Genomic DNA, 12,056 nt, shown 5'->3' with positions numbered 1-12,056 from the left:
GTAATTTTATCAAGTTAAGCTGTATATGCCTAAAATGTTTTCTTTTCTTATTAAGTACTTTTTTTTTTTGTCAATGTCATGTACATTTGTTTTAAATCAATTATGGTATCTGTGAACCTAATATTCAACACAGCCCTTTCCCTGTCTCTGCAGAGTGCTCAGATAGATTGTTCCCCCCCCCCGCAATAAATGTTGAGCACAAAAAGTGACAAATGCCGTTCCTATAATAAATCTTCTCTTTTGTAAAAAAAAAAAAGTGACAAATGCCTGCACATTCTAAAAAGAAAAGACCATTTGTGTGGGATTTCTGGGGGTGGCCGAAGCCAGGTTTTACCACTGTTGGCTCGTTATTCCCCTTCTCGAGGCTGTGAAATAGAAGGTGTGGGATGACTGTGCAAAGGCTTAGTGAGTGTTTCGAGGAGAGGAGAGATTAGTGCCGCTTTAAACCAAGTAAGCGTTCAGGGAACTTAACGTGTCTCCTGGAATTTTTCAGAGCACTGAAATTTGGACTTAACTCTTGCCTGGGGTAGTCTCAGCCAGTGGTTTTCAACCAGGAGCAATTCTGCCCCCTAGAGGTTATTCGGCAATGTCCGAGAACATTTTTGTTGTCCCAGCTAGAGGGAGGGGTGCTGCTGGCATCTAGTGGATAGACCCGGGAATGCTGCTAAACGCCCTACAATGCCCAGAACGGAGCCCCATAGCAAATGGCACTCGAACGAGCCGATAGCACCGAGGTTCAGAAACCTGGGACTCTACCTAAAGCACAGGTGCTGGCTGGAGGGATCCCTGAGTCAGAGCAAGGGCAAAGGTCTCCAGGGGGAGTGGAGCCTGCTTGCTGTCAGTTACAGTGAGATGTGGAGGTAGCCAGGCTTGATTATTTCGAGACTTTGCTCAGACGGCTGGCCCAGGGAAGGTGTGGGGTCTATAAGAGCCCAGCAGAGCACCCTGTGAGAGAGAGTTACTATCGGACACTTCTCCTGCGAGATCCTGGATTACGTCTTCACCTGTCAAGTTAGGTCCTTACTTCCTTACCTCTCCCTCCTTCCTTCGCCCCCACGAGTCAGGTGCTGTAGGGAGGGGCAGAAGAGCCAGGTAGGTAAGTGATGGTCAAGCCCCCCTCTGCTTCCTTTCCTCTGTGGTTAGTGCACCCAAACCGGACCCCAGCTGTGATGGATGGAGAAGCTTTTAATCAAAAGACAGATTGGGGTTCTGATCTAGAAGAATTCTGGTGGCTTTTTCACTTCTGAAATTGTGTGTATTAATACAAGACAGTGACTGGAGAAGTGTTAGTCTAGGGCCTTCAGTTTAGGGGGTTTGGTCTAGGGGATGGTGAGGATACCTTCAAGCCCAGTCTCGCCCAGCAGAGTGGGCTTGAAGGCATTGGAAAGAAAGAATTAAGCTGCACGTTCCTAGCATCTGCCGGGTTTAGTTCACCATTAAACCAGTTGTAGCTGTATTATCTCATTCAATCATCAAAACAAACAGATGAGGAGGAAAACCACAATCTCATCTCATAAATAAGGACACTGAGAGACACAGACTAGATATATAATCGGCTCAAGGTCACAGAGTTAATGGAAGCCAATGGCTGGATGTGAACTCATGCAGATGGGGACCAGAACGAGGGGGCCTAACATCTGTACTCAATGCCACCATCTTCCAGCTGGTACCAACCCTTGACAAATGGCCACCGGATGCACCCAGAAGAACTCCTCTCTCCTCTATACCACCTCCATTTTGGAGTTTCCAAATATTTATCTTATCTCGGCAGTCCTTTTCTTGTCAATCAAAGCATCCCTGGATGTAACGGGCCCAATTAGGCCCGTTTTTGATGGGCCATGTATTGTATGTGAAAATGCCTTATGGATTTTACTCCAGTTGCTTATTCTCACAATAACCCTAGATATAGGGGCTATGCCCGTCTATTTCACCAGGAAACGTGGGATCAAAGGAAGTGGGTAAAGCCTCCAAATTGGTAAATATCAGGGTTGGGCTGAGCTCTGTCTGATCGCACAGCCCACACTTCTTCCGCTGTGACTCAGGGCCTCTGGACCATGACTGGGGAAGACTCTCTCTGGATGGCTTTACTGTGACTGATGCATCCCATGGGACCTCTGGCCGCCCAGTGTTGCCAAAGCCATCAGTCTGTCCCTCTCCTTCAGGAGCACCAAACCAACACTCTAGGCCAGCCCCTGTGCAAGTCCCCGCTGGGACCCCAGGAGTAGCAGGACCTCCCTCCCGCCCTGGGGGAGCGCTCAGGTTACCTGGCATTGGCTGGCAGGTTAGCATATTTCTGCCTGAGGTGGCTGCACCCAGATAGCATCGAGAAGGAAGTGGGATTTTAGAAGGGCCTGGAGCCTCAGTCCAGACGTGGAAAGACAGGGCAGAGGCAGGGATCTCACAGAGGAGGTGCGTGTGCCCGTTGGCTATGGAAGAAACAATGAGGAGATCTGTGGGAGGGCTCAGCGTGGTTGTGGAACCTGAGGGGAAAGGCAGGAGCTCAGATTGAAACTGCGACGGTGCCGGGGCACTGGTGTCCAGAAGGCCTGCTGACAGCAGTGCCCAGGGCTGTGGTGTGGACACCAGAGCTGCCTTGTTATGGGTGTATATAAAAATAACGCATCTATGTATTTACACACACACATAGACACACACGTCCCTGGGGATGTCATTTCTGAGCCATAGCTTATGCAAGTATTCAGCTTTGGGGGATACTGCCGAACGGGTTTCCAACGTGTTCTACCAGTGCCTCTCTGTTTTTCTTTATTATTATTATTGTTACATCATTACTGTTAATGATTATTTTTTCCAACTATGACTCTTAACAGCCCCACTGCCATTCCTGGAGTAATTATGAGCCGGGCACTGTGCTACATATGACATATATTATAATTCAGCTTCCACAACAATCCTGCGAGGATCTGTTTTAGGTGAAAGGAACCGAGGATCAGAGATACGAGGAAACTCGCTGAGCACGTGAGGCTAGTAAGTTGCGTTGTTAGGATGTAAACCTCAGCTCTCTGACTCCAGAGCCCATGTTTATAATCTCTATGCGTTTGGTTGCATTAAAAAATTTTCACTTGGTATCATCTGATACCGCTTATATGTGGAATCTAAAAATATAATACAAATGAACTTATTTACAAAACAGAAATAGAATCCCAGACATAGAAAACAAACTTACGGTTACCAAAGGGGAGGGTGGGGGGATAAAATAGGAGTTTGGGAGTAACATATACACACCACTCTATATAAAATAGATAACCAACAAGAAAAGCACAGAAAACTAGACTCAATATCTTGTAATAACCTAATAATGGAAACTAATCTGAAAAAGAATATATATATGTGTATATACATATATATATATGGCACTGAAGCACTTTGCTGTACCCCTGAAACTAACACAACATTGTAAATCAACTATACTTCAATAACAATTAAAAACTTGTTTTCACTTGGTGAATTAAACCATTACCTTCAAGGGCAGATTTTCTTCTGTTTACATTAAAATGAAATATTATGTTAAATATAAGACAAATGAATGTAGATAAGGAGAAACCTTAGCTACATATTTACATAATAAGCAAGGCTTCTAGGAATGTTTACTTTTCAAACATTCCTGGTTAGCTAATACATTTTTTGAAAATTCTGAGCTTTTTCCTTAGGGGTCGTATTCAGTCAACTGCATGCCATTTGCTATTTAACACCACATTTGTAAGCCTTCTCTTTTTAAATTTTTGCTCTTAGACCTGAAACTGCTTCTACAACATCCTTGCCCTCAATTCCACCCGCTATGGTGGGAAGATTTAGGAGATGGGCATTCCCCTGTTCAATGGCTTCTGTCCCGGTCACCATCATCCACCTCAACAATAATAGCTGCTCGTTTGTGAGGGCTTTCAAGAGGGGATCAAAGTGTTTTCACTAATAGTAAATGACTATTTCTGACCCCCCAGGTCCTGCCACGAAGAGTGTAGATGGCAGTATTCTCCTCTAGAGATGGGATAGATCCTGATGTGCCCCTGGAACTTCTCCTCGCCTTCCAGAAGCCTGGCCAGACCCATGTAGCTCAGGCCAGACCCTGAGCTCATGGACTGAGCCCTCCCTGACTCTACCACAGGCTCTCTTGTGCCTCCCACAAAGGATAAATAGCAATACATGCTTTTGATTGATGGGAAAAAAGCATCTGCTTGGGCAGGTCCTCCATGGGTTTGAGTTGCCGTGGCTGTCTCTTAGACCTAACAAAGGCTTCTTTGCTGTCTTAAAAAAAATCACTCAGTATTTCTGAAAGTGAGCCTGGAAGAACAGTCGTTCTGTGGAGATGAGAAGCTGATATGAAAATCGGAGTCCATGGTTAAAAAGTCTTGAAAAGTTTGGGTTGAACAGAGTCAACCAGGGTCTGCAGTCCTTTCTCAGCTTTTGAGAAGTCAGTCAATGTGCCTTGTGACTCTCCGGGGGAGGCGTGAAGACTGGTTTCTTAAATTTATAGGACCTCTGAACCTGCTGGTCATACTGCACCTTGGAGGAATTTTGTTTTGTGGAGGAAGTTCTGGGGAAGGTAAATTTACCAATATCAGCTTGAGGAGGAAACCTCGGTTTGTCAAGTTGCCCTGTGGGCGGGAAGCCTGGATTCCGGCTCCAAGCCACTCACCCTTTCGAGGGCTGGGGTTCCATTCGAATATGAGGAAAGGCGTTTATCTCAATGATCTCTGAGATTCCTCTTCCTGCCAGTAGTTCACTGCCCGAGACAGATCTTGTCCGCCTGAGCCAGCGCTCGCCCTTCCATGCACACGGAACCCACCGTGCCTCCATTGCCAAAAGCCTGGGCGAGGGTCTGACTGAGCTGACTCTCCTCTTGACATTGGAACCAAGGTCGGCCTCCCCACAGTGAAGAGCATGATAGCTATGGCCCCCCACTATGGCAGGAGGAAGGAAACCCCTGAGGCAGAGACTCTCCTTGCCAATTCTAGGACCTCCATCGGTTGTGAAAAGACTCCCTTTCCAGCAGTCCCAGAAAGGAGTTTATTAAGGGAGGCGGAAAGGGGCAAGACAAGAAAAAACAGGCTTCCTGACATCGTGTGGTTGTTTTTTCCTGTCTAGTTGTAAGCACAGACCTGGCTCTTTTCCTGCAGGCTATCCAGTCTTCTACTCTTTATTTGGGTTCCCCCTACATGAGCACCATTGCGTACTGTTCTGTAGGTTAGTCACTGCACAAGGACACCCTACAGAGAGGGTGAGAAAGGGCTGAAATCAGGCTGGCATTCCATTCATAGAGCAGTGCACCAGGGGGTGGGGCTGTGTCAGTCTGAGGAAGGGTCACTCTTTTTAATTCACACAAGGCGCTGTATAGGCTACTAGTGGCCTCCTTCAGTACTCAGTAAAATGTGCAAGAGAAACAAAAGCATAATCACATCATCATTATTACTACTCTTATAATTACTGTTGCTGATATCATCATCAAAAATTCAATATTTTGCTTTGGTAAGATAATGATCCTTACGTAAAATTAGGCCAATTAAAAGTAGATAGATTTTCCCTTGTACCCTGTTGGTGGGAATGTAAAATGGTGCAGCCACTAAGGAAAACAGTATGGAGGTTCCTCAAAAAACGAAAAACTGAACTAGCGTGTAATGCGGTAATCGCAGGTCCGTGTATATATCTAAAAGAATTGAAATCAGGATCTCCAAGAGATATTTGCTCTCCTATGTTTATCGCAACAGTATTCATGATAACTAAAAGATAGAAACAACATAAATGTCCATTAGTGGATGAACGGATAAAGAAAATGTGGTATATACATACAATGGAATATTATTCAGTCTTAAAAAGAAGGAAATCCTGCCATATGTGACAACATGGATGAATCTTGACATTATACTAAGTGCAATAAGCCCGTCACAGAAGGACAAATACTGCATGATTCCAATTCTACGAGGCATCGAAAATAGTCAAACTCATAGAAGCAGAGAGTAGAATGGCAGTTGACAGGGCCTGGCGGGAGGGGAGCTGGGGGAGCTGGTGTTACTGGGTCTAAAGCTTCAGTCGTGCAAGATGAATATGTTCCAGAGACCTGCTGGATAGCATTGTGCCTACAAGTAACAACACAGAAGTGTGCACTCAACAATTTGTTCACAGGGTAGATTTCAGATCAAGAGTTCTTGCCACGATGGAAAAAAAGAAGTAGATAGATTTTAGGAGCAAATAAGCTGATGAGAAATAGGTCATGTTTATGAGGATGTAAGTACCCGGGAGGAGAGGGCTGGTGAGGAGTGAGGAACCTCGGTGTGTACGGAGCACCAGAAGAGCCGGGACTGTCGCAGCCGGTATCCCGCTGGCGGTGATGACAAGCTGAGACCGGACTTGATTCCTCGGCTTCACCCTTGTCTCCTCCTCAGGCAGCCTGTGGTCCCAAAGTGGTCATTACCATCACCACCCCTAGTCCCGGCACTGCTTAGGGAGGACGCGTGGATAAAGGGAGTTCTCTGCCTGAGGACGAGCTCTCTGGACACCACGGGAGTCAGCACAGCACCCAAAGAAACAGGGCTCTTTCCTTCCTGAACAGCCTGGAGTTGATGGCTGAGTTTGAGCCAACACTGAAGGCAGGTGATAGGGAGCTGGGATGAGCTGTTTTCCCTTGTCCTTAATTCTTCTTCTTTGTTGACTTAGGGGAAAGCAGGAACGAAATGAGTAGGATAATTAGGTCAATGGCTTTCCAGGTAGAGAACAGGTTTTCCCATCCCTGAGGAGGCATCATGGCGAAGTGGCAGGAGAGTCAGCCTGTCTGAGCTGGCGAATGTGAGACCTTGCTGAGTGTGGTTTTCTTTGCCGTAAAATTCATCCCAGTGGGACCACGGGCACCAGTAATGAATGGAGTTACAGTAGGCAGTCAATGAGATTTGCACTTCTCTTTTCAATAATTTTAAGCACGTCAGGCTCGAAAATGAAATATTTCTTCATTAAATAAAATTGTGTTGAGCATCTAGTAGGCAAAACTGTTTGCCCACCTAACTGTGAAACTACCTGACCAGACTATCATGTCCTATTCCCATCCGCAAAGTTATCAAGAAAACTTTCATCGACTCAATCGTTCATTTATTCATTGGATAAACATTTATTGTCTTAGACACTGGCCATGTGATGAAAAACATGAATAAGGCACACAGTCATACAGAGAATGAACAATCAGGGACTTCCTTGGCGGTTCAGTGGTTAAGACTCTGAGCTTCCACTGCAGGGGGCATGGGTTTGACACCTAGTGGGGGAATTAACATCCCGCATGCCACGTGGTGTGGTCAAAAAAACCACAACACAACACAACAAAACAAAACAAAAAGAAAGAAAATGAACAATCAGCTATGGTAGGATTGGTGGGGGAATTAGAGCGTGCACTGGAGCACAGAGGAAGGGTGCCCAGCTCAGTCTGAGGGACCCTCCAGGATCTGAACTGAGTCTTCCAGAACCAGCAGGCATTATTAAGGTTAGGCAAACAAGGGAGGGAACAGCATATGCTGGGCAGACCAGTCTGGCGTCAGGCCTGGTTGTTGGGCAGAGAGTATGTGCGGGACTCGTGAGAATGGAAGCTGCCTATTTCACTCAGCACAGCGCCCTCCAGTCCATCCATGTTGCAAAAGGCAGGATTTCTTTCTTTTTATGGCTGAATAATATTCCATTGTATATATATACCACATTGAGAAGGGACTTTTATGCAGCACCCTGGGAAGTGTCATTTTTCATTCAATCATGTGACTATTCTTCTAAATCACTGAACTCATTTTCAAATTCAAGGGTTTTGTGTGTGTGTGTGTGGGTGTGCGTGTGTGTGTGTGTGTTTGTGTGCACAGAGGGCAAGGAAGCACTAGCTGTAGATGCTTCAGTTCCATTAGCAGAAGAATGCCCCAAACAGTTAAATGATGACAGCTTTCTATCAGTGTCAGGAGCTGTTTCAAATAGAAAATCATTTATCGTAACTTCAATCGTGCCTCCCTTTTTCTTTTGTCTGGTTCCTAAAGCTTTTGGGATTTCCACCTATCACATGAAAAACACCTGAAGTATTATGAACTCAATAATAAATTTAATTAAAAAGTTTCAGCATTAAAGATAAACTTATTTATTTTTCTAGTGAAAACAAATAGAAACTTTGGTGACCTCAATGGTATAATGAAAACAAGTTTCTTTTCTAAATTTAAGAACACCCAAGTGAAATAGCAGTAGAGCTGAAATCGGTTGTGGTCCTCATAAAATTCATAATTGTGTCCAGATATGCTGTGTTATTCTACCAAAGCAGAAGTTGCAGTTGTAAAAGGTATAAATTTTTAAATGTATACACAAAGTTAACTACAGAATTTGTTTATAAATCCACCGTCAGTTGGATTTTAGAAACACTTGAATCTTTGAAGAGCTATGCTGTAAACCAACTCACGTCCTACAATAGTCTAAAAGTTTTGTTCTTGTTTTGGAAAATGAATCCTTTACCTTTTGGTTGCATTAGGTTCACTTTTGGGGGAAGTCCCTAATCAAAGCGTATAAGGAACAGACCTCCCCACAAACCTCAGCTTTTGGTGATTTGGGCTAATTGTAATTACTGAACACAAAACTTGCTGACAGGAAGACATTTAAATTAATTCCTGAAAAAGAAAGGGGGAACTGAGCAAGTTTAAGAACACGAGGTGCTCAAATGTGTACAAGATTTAATTCTGAAATTCTGTAACTGCACTTGTGGAAAGTATCTTTCGATAGAACTTGTTTTTTTTCTTTCTTAAATTGGATACATTTATATTTCTTATCAAATAGAATAAAATGGAAGCTGTCAATTTTGCATAATCTAAATCTGATGAAACATTCAAGAGACTCATAAACTGAGATAACTTATTTGACACTTTTTGGCTTGTAGAACAAATGTTCTCTGAATAGAGACACAGAGACTGTCCCTGTGACAATACTGGAGCTGGATTATTTAAGCGTTGCGATAAAGTCTGAATTCAGACTATTCCTCATGTAGCAGAATTTGCTCTTAGCTTAACAGGTACTTCAGCACCTAGAGAGAGACTATTTTCTCAAGAATTTAAATTTTATTAATCATCAAATGCAACTTTGAAGATAATTTCTGGCAATTTTATGAAAGAGTTAAAAATACATCATACTGAAAAACTACAATCTTCAGAGAAATACTAGTGACCGATTTAGAGACCAATATAATTAAGACAACGTTTAAACTACACGACAATAATGATTCTGCTTATGTTTATATATTTTTTTTAACGCTCAGATAATCGATTCTAGGAAGTTTTTTCTTTCTCCTATTTTGCTTGTGTGCACAGACACATGTTGCTTTAAAATAACATTTTATTTTTGAAAATAGTTTTTGTACAGAAATCTTGCAAAGCCCACCAATAAAATAAAATCAGTTTGTCAAGTAAAGATTTCATATATGTGTATGTATGTCTGTATTTTAATTGGTTTTGGTGTCCTTTTCACTTTCAGAAGTGTCTGGTTTGGAAGATTAACTATATGGTCACACTTTCTATAAAAGACAGTATGAAAACAATTGTCTGCTCTGAAAGTGTCAACAAAGACAGAAAAGATAAGGGGAATCCATGTAATGTCATGGAATAGTCAAAATACTGTCAAGGAAAAGCTTCCTAATGCCCAGTTCTTCATCTCCACATTGGCTTTGGGTGAGGTGTTTTTCATTTTTGCTGAGTGAGGTTGTTTTTGGTTGTTATCTCAAACCTGGCCCCATGGAAAGGGTTTGTTTCCATGTCTGGATTGATGCCAAGGCTGAGGGAAAGGCACAGCCCTAGAAGTAGAGTTGAGGATAAGAATTCACTGGAGGAAGATTCTGGAACCGGAGGTGTCTGAGAATTCATATACGCCTTGGGAAGGCATTGGACATTTCGCAGGGCAGGGAACCCGGATTTGATCCAAAACTTGTGCAGGTCTTAAGGAGCTGAGAGACACCAGGACTCCTTGGTCCTGGTTAGTCCGGGTCCGAGTGCTTCCTGTCATCTGCAAACACTTTGGAGGCAGTTCAGTGTAAAGAGGCTACTGGCTTGGGATCTGACAAGCCACGTACTAGTCCTAGCTCTCTCACTGGAGAGCTGGTGTAAATTTTGGAGAAATCAAACTTAGCCCTTGTGGCCTATGATTCCTCTGTACAATATTGTTTCTAAAGTTCCTTCCAACTCCAACAGACAAGAAAATCGGTCTTCTCTCGTCTGTTCCTCTTATCGTCCACTAGATGGCGCCGTTTGTCGCACTCTAACGGTGCCGCTCAGGATCTCAAACTTATCAGTTGTAGTAGCTTTTAAGACACGTCCACTCAGGCAGTGTCTGAGACCTTCTGCCCCTGCTTTTCTGGGGACGTTCTTGAAGTGCTTGCTTCCCCTTGCCTCGAAGACACAGCACTCTGCAACTTTCCCTCTGCCTGCCCCTTAAATGTTAAAAATCCTTAGAGTTTTATTGTGGAGCCCCATTTTTTTTTTCCCCATTTTGTTTTTGATACAATTCCCTGGCATCAGTTGCTAGGTCTCCCTGCTGGGTTCCAGCCACATATCCAGCTGCCCCGTGGACACCTACAGGTGACACAGACACAGCAAGTTAAGGACCCACGCTGAATTCACCTTCTCTTTTCCTGTTCTCTTTCTTCGTATGTGGCCACACCATCCACCCAGCGGTCCAAACTGGACTCATATGATTTTCCACAAGTTTCCCGCCTTCACCTCACACAACCAATCGCTACATTCTGATATGTCTCAAATTCACCTACTTCTCTGCTGCTACTATCCTGATCCAAACTCCATGTTTCTTCTCTGAATAATAGAAACAGACTCTTAAATCGCCTCCTGTTTTTCTTTTCCTCCATTCGTTCATACTGCAGTCATATATAGATATTACATATGTGATATATACATACATATCACATATGCATCTATGTATACATATATATTCTTGTATGAAGAGATATTTGTAAAGAAATGTATGTAAATATTTTGTTTATTTACAGGTGTCTACTTCTCACCCCAGTGTAAGGGCCACGAGTGAGGTACGCGGTCCTCTCACTGTTGTGGCCTCTCCCGTTGCGGAGCACAGGCTCCGGACGCGCAGGCTCCGGACGCGCAGGCTCAGCGGTCATGGCTCTCGGGCCCAGCCGCTCCGCGGCATGTAGGATCTTCCCGGACCGGGGCATGAACCCGTGTCCCCTGCATCGGCAGGCGGACTCTCAACCACCGCGCCACCAGGGAAGCCCCATAGTTTCTTAATTGTTCCTCCTTTGTTTCTGCATTCCCTCACTTCCCTGATTAACAACTGTTTGAATCTGCCCTTTGGTATTCAGGAAGGTCTAGGAGGCTGAAGGCTTTTGCCTGCAAATAAGACACGGAAAGAAAGGCTTTTGTGCCCAGGAGAGCTCCACACAATTCTACTCGGTTTAACTTCCAAGTTATAATTACTGCACACATTTTTTAGCTCCCATGGCAGGCTTCTGGTGGGACAAAGCATAGTCTCCATCATGGTGGAATGTGTTGGGGAAATATAATTAAAAATATAATCCTCCTCCAACCCAGAAATTCTTTCCACAAAGAGAAAACACTTTTATTATTAAGTAAGCATTAAACCAGGCAATTCGGTAAGAAATTGCAAAGGCAGAAACTGTTATACAACCAAATAGATACAGCACATTACATACATATTCTCAAACAATAAACAATAACAACTTTTCAGGTAAGAGACTTCACGGCGCCATTTGTCACACAGAGTTCATCCTAGATTCACCTGGTAATTAGGGCGACCATCTGGGTTAGCTAATTGCTTTTATCCAGAGGAAAATTAAACTTCTCGTATCTTTAGGATGGGAGGCAGTTTTGCAACTTGGCCCTTTGATTTCAGTGCCTACCCTTCAACAGAAGCTGGGAGGTAGGGTTGCTATCTCCCCTGAAATTTCCATTTCAAACATGGAAAAAGACATTCCTCTCCCATAAAGCTAACAAAAGGCTTATTTAGTCTTCAAAAGGAGATATATATATATATATATATATATATATATATTTCAAAGAGGAGAA

Source organism: Orcinus orca, chromosome 15 (assembly GCF_937001465.1).
Source record: "Orcinus orca chromosome 15, mOrcOrc1.1, whole genome shotgun sequence".
In the NCBI taxonomy this organism is placed as follows: Eukaryota; Metazoa; Chordata; class Mammalia; order Artiodactyla; family Delphinidae; genus Orcinus; species Orcinus orca.
The sequence above is the reverse complement of the archived record's forward strand: the minus strand, read 5'-3'. Positions refer to the sequence as shown.